Source organism: Sciurus carolinensis, chromosome X (genome assembly GCF_902686445.1).
Source record: "Sciurus carolinensis chromosome X, mSciCar1.2, whole genome shotgun sequence".
Lineage (NCBI taxonomy): Eukaryota > Metazoa > Chordata > Mammalia > Rodentia > Sciuridae > Sciurus > Sciurus carolinensis.
The window spans coordinates 111,364,961-111,378,412 of NC_062232.1; the positions used below are offsets into that span (position 1 = coordinate 111,364,961).

A 13,452-nucleotide genomic window follows, 5' to 3' on the forward strand; every position below is an offset into this window, starting at 1 on the left:
TGTGGCATAAGAAATCACTGGAGCTAATGAATAGTGAACTTTGTATCTCTTTCTCCTTTTCCTTCTTCTTCTTCCATTCTAGAAGAAAATGTATCCCCACAGTCTCATTGCCTCCCATGGGGAATTTATGCACAATAAACAAAACACACTTACCTGTTGAAGGCCTTCAGTTCTTATGTATACCTTAAAGATTCAAATGCAATTTGGAAGGTTATTACACAACAGATCATAACAGTATTTCCCAAACAGACCGAGAAGAGCATGAATGCTGCATGAAATGAATGATAGCTCAGGGTTTCCCTGGCTTTAGGACACCCTCTCACATAGCTTTTGCTTCTCACTATTCATTTTCCAAGTATTCCATAACAAAAACCCAGAAGGCTGAATAGAAAAAACTGTAACTGACACCCCCAAACAATGACTAATTTGGTTTGTCTAAAACACACAACTATATGCTGGCTGCAACAGGAAATTCTGAATTATTCACACTCAAACCACCCACCTTATTCACCCTACTCTATGCTATTCTGTAAATGTTGCTTACAGTAAAACAGATTCTAAAGGCAAAGGTAGTCTCTGGCCCCAGAACATATTATTATTGCTTTCTACATAGCTTTAGCAAACAGAATAAAAAATGGTTAAAAACTGTCATTCCCGGGATGTGGAAATGCATGCAATTTCATCCATCAACATTTTTAAGTTTTTATCATGAAAAGTCATGCATATAACAGTTTAGGGTTTTTTTGTTTTTGTTTTTGTTTGGGGGGGTGTGATGGTATAATTCTATCATGATAATTTGTTTTACATCTCATTTCATAACTTGATTGCTAATTATACAACCATTAGATGTGTATGTCTTTCTATTTTTAATGAGTTTTAAGTGTGGTCTGAGGAGGGAGTTATAAACTCATTTATAATCACAGAATTTAGTAACTAACTCAGTAGAACTGACATTATATTTCATTCTCAGAAAAGTAACTTAAGTTTAACAATTAAACATCTGACGAAAAGCCTAATTGGATTTCAAGTCCTCAGAGTTGAGAAAGCAGCACTGCTTTAAGGCTCTGAAGGATGTCCGCAAGAGGAGGCCTTTGGGAATGAATTCAACATGTCAGGGGCAGAGAGGGATTTAATAGCACTGGGAGACAACAGGGAAAGGGATGGAGGGAGGGTGAAGACAAGATCCTTATGTTCTTGCTGAAGACACAATGGTACCCCAGAAGGTAATATTGTCCTTTATCCAACTATTATTTAATTCAAAGTAATCTGCATAATTGTCCACACTTCTAAGGATGATTCCCATCTCCTAGTAGATTGAATACAGTATTTAATCTCCTATCTGGCCAAGGAAGTAAATCCTTTTTGTTTCCTACTCCTTGGTTCAATTATTGGAAATGCTATGTGGTTATTGTCATCTTTATTTGTACAATCATTCCCATTAATGCCCTAGGCATTTGAAAAACACACATAAGTATCAAAGAGCTTAACAAACATCACTCAGTATCAGGCCCAAAGCCCCCAGCATCTTTTAACCACCTTTCTCTCAAAAAACAAAAAAAGAGGAAAAACCATTTCTGATCCAGTCTGAATTAACATCCAACAAAACACTGATTTTAAACTTTTTTGACAGCAACACGAGGTAACAAATACACTTTGCATCCTAATTCAGTACATATGTGCGTGGATTTGAAATAACAGACTCACATGAAATGCCTAATTTTAGTAGATGATACATTGATATTTTATGGAATTTTGTTTAAAAGAAATGCCAAATTGCAACCTACTAAAAGGATTTCATTATGTGCTAATGAGTTGTTGCCTAACACTTGAAAACTACAATGACAGAACAAATAGACTTTTTTATACTACAGAGTAATGTTGTCAGGTCCAAATACAGCAGGGTAAATTTTCATTTGACTTTGATGCCAGTAGTTCAGACTACAGTAACCTGAACCTGAACCTGAACCGGATTGAAATATATTTTTAGATTACCTACAAAGAAAGGGTTTGCTGAATGAAAAAATAATGTCAAGAAAATGGAAGCATTTGACTTCTTAGAACAAGCTACTTCTAAGGTTTTTGAATTATTATTTAAATTCAGCTGTGTTGCTAATTGTAATGAATGTTAACATTCGAGCGAATAGGACACGTACTTAGAAGAACCTTGCTCTTAGTCCAAAACAGTTTGTAAATCAGAATACTGTCTTTACTCTGAGTTAGCAAATATTTTAGTGTATCTTAACATTCAAACTCAAGTGTTCAAAAAATAAAATCATGTTTTGATGTATTATTTTTTAATTCATCAGTCACTTCTGTTTATAAATTTGCTCGAGACATCATTTAAAAATAACAAATGTAAGGGTATACAGTTTATTTGTAGAGCATTTTAAACTTCAGAAAACCTTTTCACTTTTGTGAACTGGTAATGACCGGCAATCCCTGGATTACTGAATATTTAAAAAGCATATAATGACATTTGCCAGACTCAAAAAAATGAAACTTAATATTTGGTTTGTTCTTCATGTGACAGATTACTCAATCCCATGAAGAAACCCAGGTGTCTGGCCTTCAGCGATTGCCTCTATTTTAGAGGTACAGCCCACCCCTGCCTTCCCCCACTAAGTTTGAACGATATGAAAGAAATGAAAATTTCAAGGTAAAAAACCAAGCCAAGTTTGGAGGAGGGGGTGTCATATGACCTTTATATGGAGGTACCTACTAAAAGAACTCAGAACAGATGTTTATCTTTTATAAACATTGAACTTTTGGCAAATTGAAGGCTTAGCAAGCTAAAGGAGTGAAGGACAGGCCAGGAAGTCAGGGATTCCTGGATGTGAACCCAACCTTGATCTTAATTCTGTTTTTGCTCTAAATCAATGCCAAACTCTTCACACCTCAGCTGCTTTATAGCAGGCAAGAATTATACTGGGGAACAAAACTGTTTCCTGGGAATAGCATGGGTTATATGGTTAATATTTCAGCTCTCAATGTTACTTCCACCAAAGGAAAACACTGTGAATATTATTTACCTTTATTATAATAGGGAATCCAAATAAAATCTGTATATCTTGCTAAACTGACCTTGAAAAGAGATCATTCTTTCCCTTCCTTTCCAAGTTTTTTGTCCACTTTAGTTATGATCAGTTATTCAACAAATTAGGAAATTCCATCATGTGATCTTATAGGTTTTAAAAGTAACTCTTAACACCTCTGCATTGAACATTTTCAGGCACCTAATGGGAAGTTCGAGGACCTCAGGTTTCTTTAACCCCTTTCCACTGGGCCATCAACCTAAAGGAAATACCTTTCCCACTCATGTTCCCTTTTGGCAACCTGTGGGAAAAAATTAGTTTGTTCCTGTCAGGAAAAGAAGCTCCACTCTCAGCACTACCAGGCCCCACATCCATAGCTAGCTCTGCTCTCACTGCTGTGGGCTCTTCAAAGGGCAGAATGTGGTTTCACTTTCTCCCCACCTCTCCATGAGAAAAGTGCCTCGGTCCCTTCGTGGCATTTAATGAATGGTCCTCTCTCCCTGGATTTGGACGATTGGTCCTCCCAACCAGTCATTAACTGGCAGGAAATGCCCTCCTCAGCAATCACTATTGTGTAAATAAAGCTATAAACTTTTGAAGGCCCCTGCAATCCCAGACCCCAAAGCTGCACGTGTGTGTGGGGGGATCTTGATTGTAAAAGCACTGCCTTCCAAATTAAACTCGAACCACATGATACAGTTCATAAAATATACAAAACATGCAGTCCAGTGACAGATTTATTGTGGTCTTACAGAATAAAGAAAAAAAATCGCTATATGGAAAACACAGCTACTTTTGACCCAAATAGCCCCCAAACAGGAAGTTTAAAGCAAATCAGCCAGCTGTGGCCTCAACTAAGTTATGAAGGAGACCAGGGCAACCAGCATTTCCTGTCATTGCTTGTCACCATTTCTGAGTGGTTTTATCTGAATTGTTTTCTTAGATGGCTAAAAATATTACAGAAATTTCTTTGGGGATATAGACACAAGACAATAAGGAGGGCTATTATATGATCTAGGCTTGAAAGTGAAAAATATAACTTTTACAAAAAAAAACCACGGGTCACACATCTGATCACTTGAACAGTATTTTACCACATTTAAAGGAATACTGGAATGATAGTGTTCAGAATCAGACATTAGATAGCTTAGCTGTTTCCTGCTAATTTTTATTTTTTAAAAAATTATTATTATTATTATAATTACTCTTATTATGGTACTGGGGATTGGACCCAGGGGCACTTAACCAATGAACCAATCCCCAGCCCCTTTAATTTTTTTATTTTGAGAGAGGGTCTTACTAAATTGCTGAGGCTGGCCTCTAACTTGCTATCCCCCTGCCTCAGCTTCCCAAGTCAAAGGAATTACAGGCATGTGCCACCATGCCCAGCTCCTGTTAATTTAGGATCAACATTTGAAACCACAATTTTCATGTACCTGATTAGTAAGTGACAGAACCTGTAGACTACATTATCCCAGAGTACTAGTCTCTTAAGAGTTGCCTGCTCTCTCATCATCATCATCATTAGCCCACAAAATGACTTCTGCTAATTCAATGTATGGGCAGGTATAAGAGTCCTCTAATTGAATCCAATTATAGATTATTATGATCATCATCATCATCATCATCATCATCACAATATCCACAAAATACAACAGTGTTCTCATGTTTTTCCAGCACTGTGAAATGCTATAAGGACTAGGTCATAGCATTTCTATGCTGTCAACTTCTCAATCACAAAGAACTATGGAGGGGAAGTTTTAGTAGGAAATAAAAGTATGTTTTAAATATTTGTTTAACTTTATTCTATTTATTTATTTTTATGTGGTGCTGAGGATCGAGCTCAGTGACTCACACATGCTAGGCAAGTACTCTACCACTGAGCTACAACCCCAATCCAAGAAAAGCATTTTGCCCTAGTATTATTGCTACACTGAATCTCTCAGTATATCTACATGAATTTCCCAACAGAGTCAGGCTTACCTCTCTGAGAAAGAGGATTAATACATGGGAGAGAGGAGTTAGTCCATCAGTTAAATGTCCCACCAAGGGCTGGGGATATAGCTCAGTGGCAGAATGCCTGCTTAGCAAGTATGGGGCCCTAGATTCCATCCCCAGCACTGTTAAAAAAAAAGTCTTGCCAAAATCCAAGGCTCTTTTCAAAAATGGCTCTCACTTGCAGAGCCTGTCAATCTGAGTCCAGCCCCTACCCCAGCTTGAGTGTTCACTGACTCCGAGTCTGTCTGCAGCTGAGGCCGCTGCTATAGGCAGTCACGGAAGAGAACTAATCACACAGGCTCAGCACCCCAGCTTCCCTCCAAAGATTCTATGATTTTGAAGCCCTTAGAGGTAAAACATGACTGTATAATGTGCACTGTTTCACTTCATAATTCTGGATGATGTATATGGTTTCTCTTTATGCTGCCCAATTAATTAAGGGAGATGCTGCTGAATGAATTGGGAGTTTAAATTTTTCTCAAAATCACTTCTGAAAATAAATACTCCCTCCTCCCTTTGGGATCTTTGTCAATCTCAGAGAGCAAGAATTTTGAGAACATCAGTGTGCCCTTTAACAAAAAAGGCACCCAGAACAGCACCATTTATTGAATGCCTAGTTTTCAGAGCACAAACACAAACTCTTCACTTGGGTACTGAGGTGAAATGTGATCCCCACCTCTATGCCATGAATCTTGCTGAGTGTGTCTCTATACATTATAAGTAGAATTCAGGAAAAATATCATAATATATGAATCCAATATTGTTTTTCTCTTTTTCTAATTTGTTTGGTACTGGGGATAATGCAGGGGTGCTTTACCACTGAGTTACACTCCCAGTCCCTTTTATTTTTATTTTGAGCCAGGGTCTCACTAAATTGCTGAGGCTGACCTCGAACTTGCAATTCTCTTGCCTTGGCCTTGGGAGTTGCTGGGACTACAGAAGTGTGCCACTGTGCCTGGCATGAATCCAATCCTAATAAAGCAGTCACCTTAATATTATATGACAATCTCATTTTCTCCATTTGTAAAGCAAATAACTGGGGAATTATAGGATATATGCCCAAGCTAATATTACAAATGGCCCTTTTGTTTTGCTTTGTTTTGTTTTCCTGCCTAAAGGCTGAAGACTACAAAACAAAATGTGAAACGTAAGCTCTCTAGTTCTTTCAGTCTCTCATTTTTGCTAACAGGTCACCCCTTCCACCGCTTTCCCCAACACACCCTCTCATTTGGTTTCTTCATACACCACATAAGGAGAAACTGCAAAAGCTGTACCTAAAGACTGATGGTTCTCTGTGTACAAAAGATGATTGTGGTGGATCTGAAATGGCAGCTCTTTTCTACTGTGTGGACTTTGCTTTCTGGATACAGTAAAAAGAGGCACTATTCATACCTGTATCTTGGTAAATAAAAACCTATGCAAATCCAAACTCTAAATGGGCAATCAGTGTCTGACTAAAAATGAGACAGCTCCTTTTTGGGTTTCATCTGTGACTTTGTCACTTTTTAAACTACACATGACAACAGGCACCCGAGCTCCAGTATTTCTTTTTTTCCTTTCTTTTTTTTAATCTAGTAAAAGAGTTTACAGAACTATTTCTAGGTACCTTCATGTTGAAGACTGATTTCCCTGTGATGTAGGGAACGTATGCTAAGTGTAACTTCAGGCAACAGAAACGTAGCAGCTGGCTTTCAAGCCAGTCCTCAAAATCTCAGCCCAAAACCTGCCAAAGCAGGTTTCTCCCTGTTTATTTAGAGTTGCTGCTGAGGCAACCTACGTTCCACATAGTGTTCACTGTTGTTGATGTTTTATCAATAAAAAATAAAAATAATGCTACCTGAAATCACAGGAAGAATGTTCACAAAATGCAAGTACATATTAGAAAAATGAATATGTTCTTGGATTTATGTAAACTTTTACTGAGACCTACAGACATTGGGGATATGAGGTAAAGAGACCTAGAAACCTGCCTAAAAAGGAGTTACTGGCACATTCAAGGGCACCCGAATGAGCCTAAAGAAACCTTTCGCAAATTCCCACCCCAGTTGCAGGCAACACCAAGCAGCTCAGAATTCAGAGAATATAATGGGGAAAATTTTAAGCCAATTTCAATAAACCAAAATGGAAAACCAGATCCAGCAAACTATCAGTATCTAGGATGTTCCTATGGCCTAAAACGTCTGAAGTCTCTAGTGACAACCCCTGCATTCTGTCCAGACTGCCTTTTTCTCAATTGGAAATCCTTTCTTTCTGGGCCCTTCAAGTTCACTCACTGTACAGGCATAAATCAAACTGCCTAAAATCAGAAACAAATCACTCCTTCTGCTCATGAGCCAACTTAATGCTGATGCAAGAAGGATTTGAGAGTGGACATGATATTTTAACAAGCATGACTAATTGAGTCTTAAATCTCTAATCAGGCTTCTTTTTTCCCCCTAACATTTTGTTCTCGTGGCTGTTATAAAGAGTTCTGGGAAGCTGGGCTCTGGGTCACCCAACCATATTCCTAGCTACTTAAGAGGCTGAAATCGGAGGATGGCTTGAGCCCAGGAAGTAAAGGCCAACCTGGGAAACATAGTGTGTCCATGTCTCAAAATAATGAAAAAAAAAAAAGGAATTCTAGGGATACTATGATTCTTGAAAAGCACCATTTACATATACTACACATAGATACACATGCATGCACATTTAAATCAAGCATCTTTTCACTCTTGCTTCTTCTTGAGTTCTGAACAATGCAGCCATCCTTTTCTGAAAGTTAACTGTATGGAGTTAAACATTCAGAAGCCTGGCTCTTTTTCTAAGCCTCAGAGAGACATCACTTATGTTAAATATTTCTTATAGTTTACTGTAAATCTTTTTTCGTTAATTCTTAGAATTGGAGGAATGATGTAAAATATATATATATATATATATATATATATATATATATATATTTGTCTATATTCTTCCAAGGAGAAATGAATACATGGTTGTAAAAACTGTTCTAAACTGACCACTAATTGATGCACTCATACACATATGTTGTGTTTGTGTCTGTGTTCCCAGACCATTTGGGAGTACCTTTATTACTCAAATAAAAATAATGTGCAATTTTCTGGATTCTATTATTTTCCTCATCAATTTTTAAAAAACACTGTCATCCAATTTAATACCAAGTAGAACAAAATGATGGATTTATACTGTGCCCTTACTAGAATGATCTGAAAATAAATATTTTCTGATCCCTTTTAGGTTCCATGGATGTCATTAACACCTGATAAGGTAACTGATACCTAATTTATCCTAATTCTCAAAGTTCTCTTTCCACTATTGTCACTTGGCTATCTTGAGGCAATATATAACCACTCAGGAAGAGCAGGATGCCACACAACCATCTGGTTTCCTTTAGATCTAAAAGCCCACATTAATATAGATCTAATTGCCTTCTTCTTGGTCATAGGTTTTGTTTGTTGGTTAGTTAGTTGACATACTATTTATTCTCAGAGTTTATTCTTATAGAGGGAAATTATCCGCTTCATTTTATATGAAGCTCAGGTTTCTGCTTTCTTATTTTCAGTTGTAGATAGGCACAATACCTTTATTTATTTTATTTATTTATTTATATGTGCTGCTGAGGGTCAATCCCAATGCCTCACACATGCTAGGCAAGCGCTCTCCACTGAGCCACAACTCCAGCCCCTCAGGTTTCTATTTTTGAAGTGAGGAGACATAGCACACCTCGGGGGAGGCAGAAAAAAATCTCACAATGAAACAATTTCTGATTTCCATTTTCTTGATACAGCATACATTTATAATGGGGAAAATCTACCTGTTTGATCTAGTAGACATTGTCACGAGAAAACGACAGCATGGAAGTGCCTGGATGAAGTAAAGGTGAGTGTATCCTGCCATCTCTTTTAGACATTTGATAGTTATAACATGGCAGTGGTCATTATCTAACTTTAATTACAGGATCAAATTACTTGTCAAACATGTACTATAACTTATTCTTGTCTGCTCTGCCCCAATCCCTGTTTGTAATCCTATCAGACAACATAATTTATTTCAAAACAGAGAAATTCTGCCACCTTCCTGAATTTACTGTAACATAAGCAGAAAAGTGTAAAATTTTATGAATAAAAATCTTCCATCACTTCAGGGCTTCTCACTCCCTTCCTTCCTTCTCCTCTTCCCTCACATATAAAGACAGCTGGATACAGAACCAAACTGTACTTCAAACTATATTGTCAACATCTGTACAACAGCCGAGGAACTATCACTGTTCCAGCATGTACGGTGCTGTACATTCACGCAAAAGACAAAACCTTTTTATTCCCAAGTTGATTTTTTCTTTTTTCATTTGTCAAGTTGGACTGATAATAATACACCTACTGGTTAAAATAAATAATGACTTACATAAGAGCCTGCAAGTACAATGAGAGGCAAGTAGAATACAGACAATTAGGGGAATATACATTCAATCTATTTTAAATTTTTAGATTTCTGCAAGTATACAAAAAGTCTTCTATTTAAATTAAAAGTTGTGCCCAAACATACTCCTCTGTGGGTTTATAAGCTATACGTTTTCTTTTTCATTCAACATTTATTAGGCACCTACTTTGTGCAAAGCATTATTTAGGTATAGGATAGGTGCAAGGGAATAATACGAAAGGTATGGCCACCAGATCATAATCATAGGTTTGATCCTCCTTAAAAAGCAGCTGTTGTGAAATGCCTGGAGTAGACAGATGAGGGGGAAAAGCTGTTTTATAATAGCCCTGGAAGTCATTATGAGTGCTTAAAGCAGCAAAGGAAATCAGAGAAATGAAGTAGAACTTAGAAGTAGAGCAAAGCATGCAGTCACCACCTATAACCCAGCACTGTATCAGTTCTCTCTCAAAATGCATTTTTTTTCTTGTATCCATACAAGGTCTCCAATCTCATCACTATATGTGGCAGCAGAATAGCAACTGGCAAAATTTCCCCCTAATGTCTATAACATCAGTTTAGCTTGTCTAATCTGGCCCCAGAGTTTAGTATTTTCACTTTTAAAAAGGATGCATTTAGTCCAAAGTTGTTTAGAAGCAAGGAATCGCACCCAGAAGCAAAGCTTACAGAAGTGGAATCTAAGTAGGTAATCACTGAAAATAGAAGAAGTGGCTATTTTTCATTCCCCCATTGCAAAAATTCCAAGTTAATCTATTGCTGTATGTATAGGAACTCTCAGGCATGAAGCAATGAACTGCCCCTCAGTCTTCTCTCAACAATAATCTTTAAAATGACATGAAATTTATTATATGGTGAATTTCATTGTAAACAGTTCTGTTCTTTGTTTCTAGGTAGACTACAGCACAGCACCTGGGTAGAAAAACCATACTATGCTTTAACAGTTGCAAAGCAACTCCCCGCTTCCAGACACTTGCTAAAGTTAGTGAAAAGAGTAGTGTCCACTGCACTGGGGGAAGTAAAAAGTGGACTTAGAATAATATCAGCTGGTCTGTGGGCAAAAGCCTATTTAGTCTATATTTGGAAAAGTTTTTAAAAATATGAAAGCATCCCTTAAAAGTACTGTGAATTAAACATTAAATTAATTTAAAATGTATTTAAATATGAAGGACTAAATTTGCATCAGCAAAAGACAAAATGTGAATATAAGAAGGAAAAATCCAAGGTCTCTGGTAAGTCTCAATGTCGAACATGCCTTTCCTCAGAAGGTGGGGGGGGTGGAGAAAAGGAAAAACCAGGATGAATTATATTAAGCATTGGTATCTAGTCATTTATACAGCTATATCAACAACCCGTTTTCTGATCATTATAACAGCAATCACCCAAAAACTTATTGGTTAAACCAGGAAGCCAGCATAATGAAAAATTAACAATCATTTTAAAATTAAACACTGCAACAGTTTAGTTTTAATTGATGCTTCCTCATGAACTTTATAGATATATATGGAGAGGCTGTGGGGATCTGAGCCCAACTTACAAACAGCAATTTAAGAATATCTCAGAGAAAACTCCTCTAGAACATATTACTTTAATTACAGCAATATGGATTCATATACTGCATCTATATATACCAATCAATAGACAGTGTTCAGAAAAACACACAGTAGGTCTACCACAATCATTATAAAATCACACAAATGAATCACCTAAATGCCAACTTTCATTATTAGTCTGGGTTGAATTTCGTTTTCTTACCATAAAAGTATATTGTGTGAGTGTTAAAAGCTAAAGTTACCTTTTTAATACTCTCCTAAAACCTACCTAAAATCTACTCTCATTCCCTTCAGAGCCTGGCAGTAAAAGTAAGCTGCCCAAATGTGTTGATCCGGGGCGGGAAGAGACCTAATTTGCCAGGAAGCTATGGCACTGCTCACGATATCACAGTGGAAATGGGGAGATGAGTTGTTAAAAGCATTTGCTGATGGTATGCCATGCAAGAAGTTCCTTTAAATGTATTAAGAAAGAAGAGAGCGAGGGGGAAAAAGAAGGAAGGAGGAGAAGAAAGAGGAGGAAGATCAAAGCTCTAAATTCCAACAAAGTTTCAGGATTAATATTCCTTCTCTTTGCCATTTCATAAAATAAAGTTTAAAAGACACTGCATTTCGTCGCGTCTTAAAAAGGCAGCCACTCTCACAAACCCCAACTTATCTCCAGCCTTACCTTATGCTGCTAGCGCAAACCCAGAGGCTAAGGGGCCCTGCTCTCAGCGGCAGCAGTAGGGGCAGCGGCAGCGACAGCGGCACATGCCATGTGTTAGCGGCAGAAGCAAAAGCAGCACTGCGCGAGGTGGCCCCAGTGCCGGGAGAGCCTTTAGCAGGGGTGTATACTGAATGCCGCCATTTTAAAGCGAGGTTCCTCAAATCATTAGATATAAGCAAATTAAAGCCCGCCCCACCTACAGAACTTCAGGGCTGGGACGTGCTACCCGGCTCCGAGTCGGCCGCTGTGGGGTATAAAATGTCAAGTCTGGAGACACGCACATGGGGACTCCCGAACGGAGGCGACAATCCCTCCGCTCCCCTCACCCCCGTGCCACCCCTGTGCTTGTGCAAGCCTCCTTTCAGACCCGGAGGAAAGAATATTTTCTTTTCTCCACTCCGCGGGGGCCCTTTCCCGGGGCCGGCAGCGGGCTGGGGGAGGGGACGGAGGACCTGGGCCGGCCCTCCCCTTTTCTCCCATCCTCTTGGTTCAGTCCACTTGGAGCACACCTCGGAGCGCCCCAGCTCCCTCGCGGCGGCGGGCGGGCGTGGGGCTCCCGCCCGGGCTAGCGGCTGCCATAGCAACCCTGGCCCAAACCCCGCCCGGTCCTACCAAAGGCGTGCCCTCCCGTCCTGGCCGGTGCCCTCAACCAGATGTCCCCTCACGGAGTTCACCAACCCGGGCAGCCGGGGCCACGGTTTTCGGTGCCCTGCGCCTGACACACCCGGCGCGCTGAGGGAGCGGCGCTAGCGAGGGGGCTTTAGGCGCCAAAACACAACTCCCGCGAAACTGCCAGGCAGAGGAGCCGCGAGCGCCGGGGCTGCAGGAGCTCTGGGCTCTGAGGCGGCTCGCGGCAGTCCTCAGCCGCCGGCCCCGCCCCGCCCGGCCAGGTAGCGCGGCGCTCCCCGCATCGCCGCCGCCGCCGGCCTCACCTGACTAGACGCTGGACTCCCAGCCCTGGCTCGCGGCTGCGGAACGCGCGGGAATTCGGGCGCGTGCTGCCCGTGCTCCAGAGCCCACCCCGGGACTCTCTGTCCTCTGCCTGCCTCTCGCTGCTCCCAAAGAGCGCCAAAAAGTCGCGCTCCTGATCACGCTCCGAGTGCGGGCACTTTCTTCCTGTAGGGCGCTGTTTCGTCGCGAAATATATTCTTTGTGTGATTCGTTCATTCGTGCATGGTTTTCGGAGAGCGCAGCGCGGGCTTTATTCTCAGGGGGTGTGGCTCCTCTCCCCCAAACCTGGCCGCCCAGCCCCCGCTGCGAATGCCCTTTGTCATTTCATTATTAAGAGAAGGGAGGCAAATCATAACACTGGGCTTATACCAAAGCCAAAACACAGGGAGCATGGACACATCCCGGGGGTTGCAGGGCAAAGGGGGGGGGCGGACAGCAAAGTTTCTAGCGCTTCAGGAACTGAAGTGCCAATGGGAAACGCAGGGTGCCTCAAAGCTGTTGGGCTTATAGACATTTCAGAGACAGGTGAGGCAAAAAAGGTATTCCAAAAACGACCCTAGCCAATACATAGAGCGACTCACTGCTGGTTGAATAGATACTCACCAGCTGCCTTCCTGGGTCCTCACCCTTCTATAAATGCCCCCAATCTTTTATTTCCCTCTAAGAACTTCGGAGAGGAAAATGTTGATCAGTGCAAATAGTTCCCTTCGACGGAGTTTGCAGGGTAGGAGGAGCCCGAGGTAAGCTTCCAGATACTTTTGAATGGAAAATGGACAAAGCAAAT

The 13,452-nt window shown here is 40.3% G+C and overlaps 1 protein-coding gene across 9 annotated transcripts in view; it reads right to left on the reverse strand.

Moving 5' to 3' along the window:
* The window catches only part of Mbnl3 (muscleblind like splicing regulator 3), a 114,819-nt gene extending 102,115 nt beyond the window's left edge, over positions 1-12,704 (reverse strand). For 3 of the 9 annotated variants that reach the window (XM_047535678.1, XM_047535676.1, XM_047535672.1), the window contains exon 1: positions 11,280-11,511. The gene's annotated coding sequence lies outside the window, so the exon portion shown is untranslated. Of the gene's footprint in view, positions 1-11,279; positions 11,513-11,678; positions 11,864-12,649 lie in introns of those variants that run through there. The other 6 variants (XM_047535677.1, XM_047535669.1, XM_047535671.1 and 3 more) reach the window with 5 other exon arrangements.
* Between the last annotated feature and the right edge of the window lie 748 nt (positions 12,705-13,452).